Source organism: Lactuca serriola, chromosome 2 (assembly GCF_051521515.1).
Source record: "Lactuca serriola cultivar US96UC23 chromosome 2, Lser_US96UC23_V15, whole genome shotgun sequence".
Classification (NCBI taxonomy): domain Eukaryota; kingdom Viridiplantae; phylum Streptophyta; class Magnoliopsida; order Asterales; family Asteraceae; genus Lactuca; species Lactuca serriola.
In genome coordinates this window covers 38,759,452-38,768,716 of record NC_136409.1, presented here as the reverse complement: position 1 = coordinate 38,768,716, position 9,265 = coordinate 38,759,452, and positions in this window count along the sequence as shown.

The window sequence follows — 9,265 nt, the reverse complement described above, 5'->3', positions numbered from 1 at the left end:
GCTCCACAATAGCCTCCTTAACCGAATCGAAAATCACAGGAGTTTGATCAATGATGTTGCGTATAATTTCTGCTGAAATAAACTTTCTCATCCAATCATCAATCTGTCCGACTCCAGAGTCAGAGCCAGATCCCTTTCCGGCACCTGAACTGCCCACTGGTATCTCTCGCAACGTCACCATGCTGAAAATATAACACAATCACTATCAGAATACTTATCACTGCTGCGAGACCAAACACATGCACTACCAGGTTCCCAGTCTTGTCTCGGCCTTTCCCGAATCGAGTATGGATCCTCTGCTTTCAGTAGTATGGGCCTATACTACCTTCCACATCTATCCGTACTTTCCTTGAGAACTGCCTTGACTCCACCAAGTCCCTTTCTACTACCTCTGCTCCCAGCACTACCTCATCCTAGGCTGACCCTAGGGAAACCTCTGACTCAACTCAAACCAGTCCTCAGCTGCTGAAGGCCTCCTTGCGGTGCCAATTAGTGATCACCTGGATACCATCACATGCGACGAGGCTCAGATAATCCTTCGAGTAAAAGACTCGTCCCTACAACGGTTAGACTCAAACGAGAGCTGCGCAATAGGGCCAAATCCAACACTCTGAGATTATTCAGCCATGATCACATGTGACGTGGCGTATCCACTAAATGGCTAACTCCCATCACTCAAAATCCCACAATGCACAAAGCAAGCAGCATTCAGACAAGGGTAAAATCTAACCACAACATACTCAAGCAATCATACACACATAGCAAAAATATGAACTAGCATGCAACACAAACTCATTACTCAGGCATAACCTAAATAGACTATCCTACTACTGTCTAATCAGCACTATGATGCAGCTTAAAGCACATATAATAGGCACATAAGGCATCACCCCTAGATCCTTAGTCCTAATCTAGCATGCTGTTCTATCAACTGATAATCATAACATAAACTTGTATGGGTATTTTGGGGTACTTACTTGAGCTCGGTTGATTGCATGCACCACACCCTTTTTCTCTTTTCAAAGTTCTTTTCTTTCTGAATTCTTTGTGCCTTTCTAAAACTGTTTTCTTTCCCAAAACTCTCTTTTACAAAACTGTCTTTTCATTTTGAAAACTTTTATACCAATCCCTCAGTTTGAGTTCAGACACGCTCGAGAGCATGTCCGAATCCCTCAAACCAAGGCTCTGATACCAACTTGTAACGTCTCAAAATTCAAGACTAAAAATTTCTTTTAATAAAACATTACTTTAAGCAAATTCATCATTTCAAAACATAAACAGAGTATTAGTTTCCAAAATACATGTTCGTTATCAGAGTAAACATTCCCAGGCTGTCTAAACTATGGTGTGTGCCATGCGATCACCCCGAGCTCTTCCCTCCACTACCGGAAGTACCTGAAACCAAAACTGAAAACCGTAAGCACAAAGCTCAGTGAGTTCCCCACCCTACCACATACCATGCATAACAACATACTGCACATACTGGGCCACGCCCGCTATCCTGGGCCTCGCCCACTACCTCGGGCCTCGCCCGCTACAACGGCCCCGCCGCTCCAGGCCCCGCCTGGCTTCGAGCCCCGCTCGGATACAGATCTGTTTCACTTAGGCCTCGCCTGTCACAGGGCCTCGCCCACTAACATATAATAGCACGTAAGCATATCACATCACATCACATAATCTAAACACATACTAACGGATCCTGTCCTAAGGCCTCGCCTATCTCTGGGCCCCGCCCTTGTCCTGCTACTGATGAGTCATGGAACCCCGTCCATACTCCTGCTGATAGTGAGGTACAGGCCCAGCCCACCCTCACTCCTTCCCTAACTTGGGCCTCGCCCCTGCTCTGCTGCTATTGAGATGTGGAACACCATCCACACTCTGCTATTGGTGAGATACGGGACCTCACCCACACTCACCTCCCTACCAGGCACATACAAGTATCACACAGACAACAAGTATAAACTATCATATAACCATTCCTTGGGCACCCGCCCTCTATCATTGGACCTCGTCCTGAATATCATACTAGCATACTGTTCCTAGGGCTAACCCCCAGGTCTTCTACTCATAACTACATGGGCCGGCATTGTGGCCGTAGACCCATTGATACAAAGGGAAACTCACCTGCACTGGCTGGAGTGGCTGATGAACCCACTAGCTGCTGCTCGGCAACTCTCTAAACGTCTGCTCCACTCGCTCTCCGAGCTACCCATATCAATGCAACACTGAGTCTAACTGACCCTCGAAAGACAACCAAATCAACTCTGGTCAAGGTCAAAGTCCTGGTCAAAGTAAACCTCCCAGGTCAACCCTACTCGCCGAGTCACCCTATTGACTCGCCGAGTTCATATGTTCAGAGTCCTTCTATTCACGACTCGACTCGCCGAGTCAGTCCATGACTCGCCGAGTCTACCGATTACCGAGTCCTGACCTGTCCAACTCACCGAGTCTCCATTCGACTCACTGATTCGAGTCTCAACTCGAAGGGTTTGGGTTTTCGCGACCTGACTCGCCGAATCTAAGAATAGACTCGCCGAGTCCAAGACAACCTTCAATAGACTCGACGAGTTGTTCACCCAACTCGCTGAGTTCCTTCGCAACTTCATCCGACTCGACGAGCTGTTCATCCCACTCGTCGAGCTTCTCCAAATCTTCATGCTACTCGCCGAGTCCACTCAAAGGACTCGTCGAGTCCATTCAGATCTCCAAATATGCAGAGGAGTTTTGAGTCATGCAGGGACTCCAAACCATAGATCCATACTTCCAAATCTCAATCCCCACGTAAAGTTGCAAACTTTACGTATAACTAAAGAGATCTAGGCTCAAAACATACTAGGGTTTGGTTTAAGGACAAAAGGGCTTCACCAACTACTCATCTTCTGATGCTTTATGACATATTGGACCATCCCAACACTAGATCTGAAGTGCCAACAACATATCTAAGCCCCTAAACTCGAATTGGGTCTTAATCAACCATAAAACCCCCAAATCTCATAACAAAAATAGATCTAGATGCAAAGAAGGGAAAATGGCAGCTTAATACCTCCAAGATGAACACAAACTGAAGTAGATCTTGGATATACACCTCTCCTTTGAAGCAACCTTCTTGATCTTCAAGTTCCTTTAAAAAATTACCTTCCTCCAAAGCTATTTCTCTCAAATGATGGAAGCTCACACGAAATCTAGGGTTTATAGGTTCTCTAGGATGATATGGAGGCTGAGGGAGGGACATAACACCCTTTATATAGGATACAACTCCCGGAATTAGGGTTTTCCTCGCACAGACCAGACTCGCCGAGTCTCCTTGGCCGACTCGCCGAGTCAGTCACTTACTCCTCGACCCGGATCCCGCTCGGACTCGCTGAGTTCCTCCTTGGACTCGCCGAGTATCCCCTTAAAATTAGGGTTTTTCTTTCCTTTCTTGGCCTTCAAAACTTTGGGTGTTACAAATCTTCCTCACTTAAACTAAACTTCGTCCTCGAAGTTTGCTATGGCCCTCCGCCTGTGATCTGCCTCCAATAACTCATCAATTAATCCAACACCAGCTGCCTACCTTCGATGGCCTCCCGCTCGGTCATTCCGGCTAACATAAATCCTTGCGAATAATAGACTCGGGTCATCCTGACCCTGTACATCCTGGAAACACAACTTACTTACTGGGAATCCTTCTGGTACCCACCGAGTACTTCACTGAACCTCTAGGGGTTCACCCCTTCTTTCCTTGCACAATCCCTTGCCTTCCCAAGGTAAAGCTCCATAACCAACTATCTCTTCTGTCACTGTGAAGGCCCCATCCGTCACCAACTCCATCACCCCCGCTATTTCCAGTACGCGTCATCACCGTTAGTAACCACTGACACTCCTCTCTGCCAAAATTTGGTGCCGAGTACCCCTCGATTCAACGAACTGAATTCCACCATACACTGCTTACCCGCAGTACCACTGACTGAAAATTCTGCTATTCCTTGTCTGCCTTCTGTATGAACTGAGACCACCCTGGTCCCTACCAACCTATCATTGTCTGGATTACTGACTCCCACCGGTAGCTACTCCCAACACCACAACTAGTCGCTCCCAGCGACTTCCGAAGAAACTTCGACCACCTATAACTGCTCAATCTATTCTGCCATTCAGGAACTACAATCCTGGGATCCCCGATCCCCTAACTTGACACTAAGGTCCCTACCAGGTCCCACCTGTGCTGTTAAAACTCACGGGCCTCGCCCACGGGTCCCACCCGCCTCTATCCTTCTAGTCCCACTAGTCTAATCACTCTCGCTCGGGCCTCGCCCACGGGTCTCACCCAACCATACTACTGAGCAACCCTGCTCTCAGGTCTCATCTACACTGCTAATCTCATACGGGCCTCGCCCACGGGTCTCACCAAACTATATCCTGGAGCGGCCTCTCCCAAGCTCTCACCTCTCTAGGGCTATATAGGCAAACTCCCTATCATTCTCATCCACTACCCATTCCTGATCCCTATCTGATCACTAGGAGATAAGGGCCTCGCCCCAACTTCGCTAACAAAGCTACTAAAGAATGCTACGGCTTACCCGTAGTCTTACATCACCATCCATTGCTGACTGCTAGTGAATGCTACGGCTGCCCCGTAGTCTTACAACACTTCCACCACTGACTACTAATACGAAGGAACCCACGTGCCATTAGCTCTCAAGATCCTCATTCCGACTCCCTCGAGTCCTACGGGCGATCCACAACCTGAATTCCCAACCACGTACTAACCATTACCATCACACGCACTAGCTGATGGGGAGTTTCTCAAACTCCCAACGATGAAATCCTCAATCCATCAAATGCTGAACTACTTCTTTTCCTTCTCGGAGGTCGCACACTCATTCTGGATCTGCATGCTCCTACCTTTGCACACTCGGAGGATTCTCCCCCACTTCGATACTGCTTACCCCTTGTTGCTCAATACTCAAAAGAAATCCTTGCTACCATTCCATAATCAATCTGCCAAGGAACCCAAGACTGCCATGGCTAGGGATCTAACCATTCCATCCCTAACACCATGCCATTCTGAACTAGCGAGACGTACCAAATCCCTTCCAAGCATGCTACAGTTACTGCATCCTATGTACCCTTCTCCAATAGGGCACATCCCCTCACTACCATTTGGACATCCAAGGTATGCAGATGGCATATAACTCGATCACAATCAACCGCTCAAAAATAAAATACTCATTCCGATAATGATGCAGAACCATAACAATATAATCATAACATAAGCTGACAGAAAGAGGAAGATTCATACCCACATCCTGCTCTAAAGAACCCCTAAATCCTCCTTCCTTCCGAGGCCTCCGATGATACTGAGGCTGCTCCTCCCGCTGAGCGGGGCAATTTTCCCTGACATGACCAGGCTGATGACAGCGATGGCATAACTCTACTCCAATTGTGAATTCTTGGCGTCTATGACCCTTCCATCCGCATCTGCCACACTTAGACTTGCTGCGCACGCCAACCTGTGCTCCCTTCTTCCTCGTGCAACCATCTCGACCCTACGGGCCCCTGACACCAACTATGACAGTGTCCATCTGCCCATCCCGCCGAACTAGACCAGAAGACCGCTTCCTCTTCCTTAGCTGACTATCTGATCCAATCTCCCGTTCGCGGGTCATAGTGACCATTTCACCCATTGCCTGGATAGTTGAGGTCCGCCTTTCAATCCCGACGACCACTCTATCGGTGATATGCCCAATGGTGTTTGGTAACTCTTCCTGGAGATCCTGCGAAACCTCTACAGCAATCCAATCTTGTAACTGACCCTCCTGAAAACACGATGCACCATTCACTTTTGACCCCAATCTACAAAAGCTAGTGGTAGGATCCTCCTTCTACAAGGACCCAGAGACCCACAAGCTTCTGGCTCCGGATGAGCCCCCACCTGCTCTGCTATAATCTCGGCCCGGAAGGCCCCGAGGCGGCTATCCAAAAGCTCCACAATAGCCTCCTTAACCGAATCGAAAATCATAGGAGTTTGATCAATGATGTTGCGTATAATTTCTTCTGAAATAAACTTTCTCATCCAATCATCAATCTGTCCGAATCCAGAGTCAGAGCCAGATCCCTTTCCGGCACCTGAACTACCCACTGGTATCTCTCGCAACGTCACCATGCTGAAAATATAACACAATCACTATCAGAATACTTATCACTGCTGCGAGACCAAACACATGCACTAACAGGTTCCCAGTCTTGTCTCGGCCTTTCCCGAATCGAGTATGGATCCTCTGCTTTCAGTAGTATCGGCCAATACTACCTTCCACATCTATCCGTACTTTCCTTGAGAACTGCCTTGACTCCACCAAGTCCCTTTCTACTACCTCTGCTCCCAGCACTACCTCATCCTAAGCTGACCCTAGGGAAACCTCTGACTCAACTCAAACCAGTCCTCAGCTGTTGAAGGCCTCCTTGCGATGCCAATTAGTCATCACCTGGATACCATCACATGTGACGAGGCTCAGATAATCCTTCGAGTAAAAGACTCGTCCCTACAACGGTTAGACTCAAACGAGAGCTGCGCAATAGGGCCAAATCCAACACTCTGAGATTATTCAGCCATGATCACATGTGACGTGGCGTATCCACTAAATGGCTAACTCCCATCACTCAAAATCCCACAATGCACAAAGCAAGCAGCATTCAGACAAGGGTAAAATCTAACCACAACATACTCAAGCAATCATACACACTAAGCAAAAATATGAACTAGCATGCAACACAAACTCATTACTCAGGCATAACCTAAACAGACTATCCTACTACTGTCTAATCAGCACTATGATGCAACTCAAAGCACATATAATAGGCACATAAGGCATCACCCCTAGATCCTTAGTCCTAATCTAGCATGCTGTTCTATCAACTGATAATCATAACATAAACTTGTATGGGTATTTTGGGGTACTTACTTGAGCTCGGTTGATTGCATGCACCACACCCTTTTCCTCTTTTCAAAGTTCTTTTCTTTCTGAATTCTTTGTGCCTTTCTAAAACTGTTTTCTTTCCCAAAACTCTCTTTTACAAAACTGTCTTTTCATTTTGAAAACTTTTATACCAATCCCTCAGTTTGAGTTCAGACACGCTCGAGAGCATGTCCGAATCCCTCAAACCAAGGCTCTGATACCAACTTGTAACGTCCCAAAATTCAAGACTAAAAATTTCTTTTAATAAAACATTACTTTAAGCAAATTCATTATTTCAAAACATAAACAGAGTATTAGTTTCCAAAATACATGTTCGTTATCAAAGTAAACATTCCTAGGCTGTCTAAACTATGGTGTGTGCCATGCGATCACCCCGAGCTCTTCCCTCCACTACTGGAAGTACCTGAAACCAAAACTGAAAACCGTAAGCACAAAGCTTAGTGAGTTCCCCACCTTACCATATACCATGCATAACAACATACTGCACATACTGGGCCACGCCCGCTATCCTGGGCCTCGCCCACTACCTCGAGCCTCGCCCCCTACAACGGCCCCGCCGCTCCAGGCCCCGCCTGGCTTCGAGCCCCGCTCGGTTACAGATCTGTTTCACTTAGGCCTCGCCTGTCACAGGGCCTCGCCCACTAACATATAATAGCACGTAAGCATATCACATCACATCACATAATCTAAACACATACTAACGGATCCCGTCCTAAGGCCTCGCCTATCTCTGGGCCCCGCCCTTGTCCTGCTACTGATGAGTCATGGAACCCCGTCCATACTCCTGCTGATAGTGAGGTACAGGCCCAGCCCACCCTCACTCCTTCCCTAACTTGGGCCTCGCCCCTGCTCTGCTGCTATTGAGATGTGGAACACCATCCACACTCTGCTATTGGTGAGATACGGGACCTCACCCATACTCACCTCCCTACCAGGCACATACAAGTATCACACAGACAACAAGTATAAACTATCATATAACCATTCCTTGGGCACCCGCCCTCTATCATTGGACCTCGTCCCGAATATCATACTAGCATACTGTTCCTAGGGCTAACCCCCAGGTCTTCTACTCATAACTACATGGGCCGGCATTGTGGCCGTAGACCCATTCATACAAAGGGAAACTCACCTGCACTGGCTGAACTGGCTGATGAACCCACTAGCTGCTGCCCGGCAACTCTCTGAACGTCTGCTCCACTCGCTCTCCGAGCTACCAATATCAATGCAACACTGACTCTAACTTACCCCCGAAAGACAACCAAATCAACTCTGGTCAAGCTCAAAGTCCTGGTCAAAGTAAACCTCCCAGGTCAACCCTACTCGCCGAGTCACCCTATTGACTTCCTGAGTTCATATGTTCAGAGTCCTTCTATTCCCGACTCGACTCGCCGAGTCAGTCCATGACTCGCCGAGTCTACCGATTACCGAGTCCTGACATGTCCAACTCACCGAGTCTCCATTCGACTCATTGATTCGAGTCTCAACTCGAAGGGTTTGGGTTTTCGCGACCTGACTCGCCGAATCTAAGAATAGACTCGCCGAGTCCAAGACAACCTTCAATAGACTCGCCGAGTTGTTCACCCAACTCGCCGAGTTCCTTCGCAACTTCATCCGACTCGACGAGCTGTTCATCCCACTCGTCGAGTTTCTCCAAATCTTCATGCTACTCGTCGAGTCCACTCAAAGGACTCGCTGAGTCCATTCAGATCTCCAAATATGCAGAGGACTTTTGAGTCATGCAGGGACTCCAAACCATAGATCCATACTTCCAAATCTCAATCCCCACGTAAAGTTGCAAACTTTACGTATAACTAAAGAGATCTAGGCTCAAAACATACTAGGGTTTGGTTTAAGGACAAAAGGGCTTCACCAACTACTCATCTTCTGATGCTTTATGACATATTGGACCATCCCAACACTAGATCTGAAGTGGCAACAACATATCTCAGCCCCTAAACTCGAATTGGTTCTCAATCAACCATAAAACCCCCAAATCTCATAACAAAAATAGATCTAGATGCAAAAAAGGGAAAATGGCAGCTTAATACCTCCAAGATGAACACAAACTGAAGTAGATCTTGGATATACACCTCTCCTTTGAAGCAACCTTCTTGATCTTCAAGTTCCTTTAAAAAATTACCTTCCTCCAAAGCTATTTCTCTCAAATGATGGAAGCTCACACGAAATCTAGGGTTTATAGGTTCTCTAGGATGATATGGAGGCTGAGGGAGGGACATAACACGCTTTATATAGGATACAACTCCCGGAATTAGGGTTTTCCTCGCACAGACCAGACTCGCCGAGTCTCC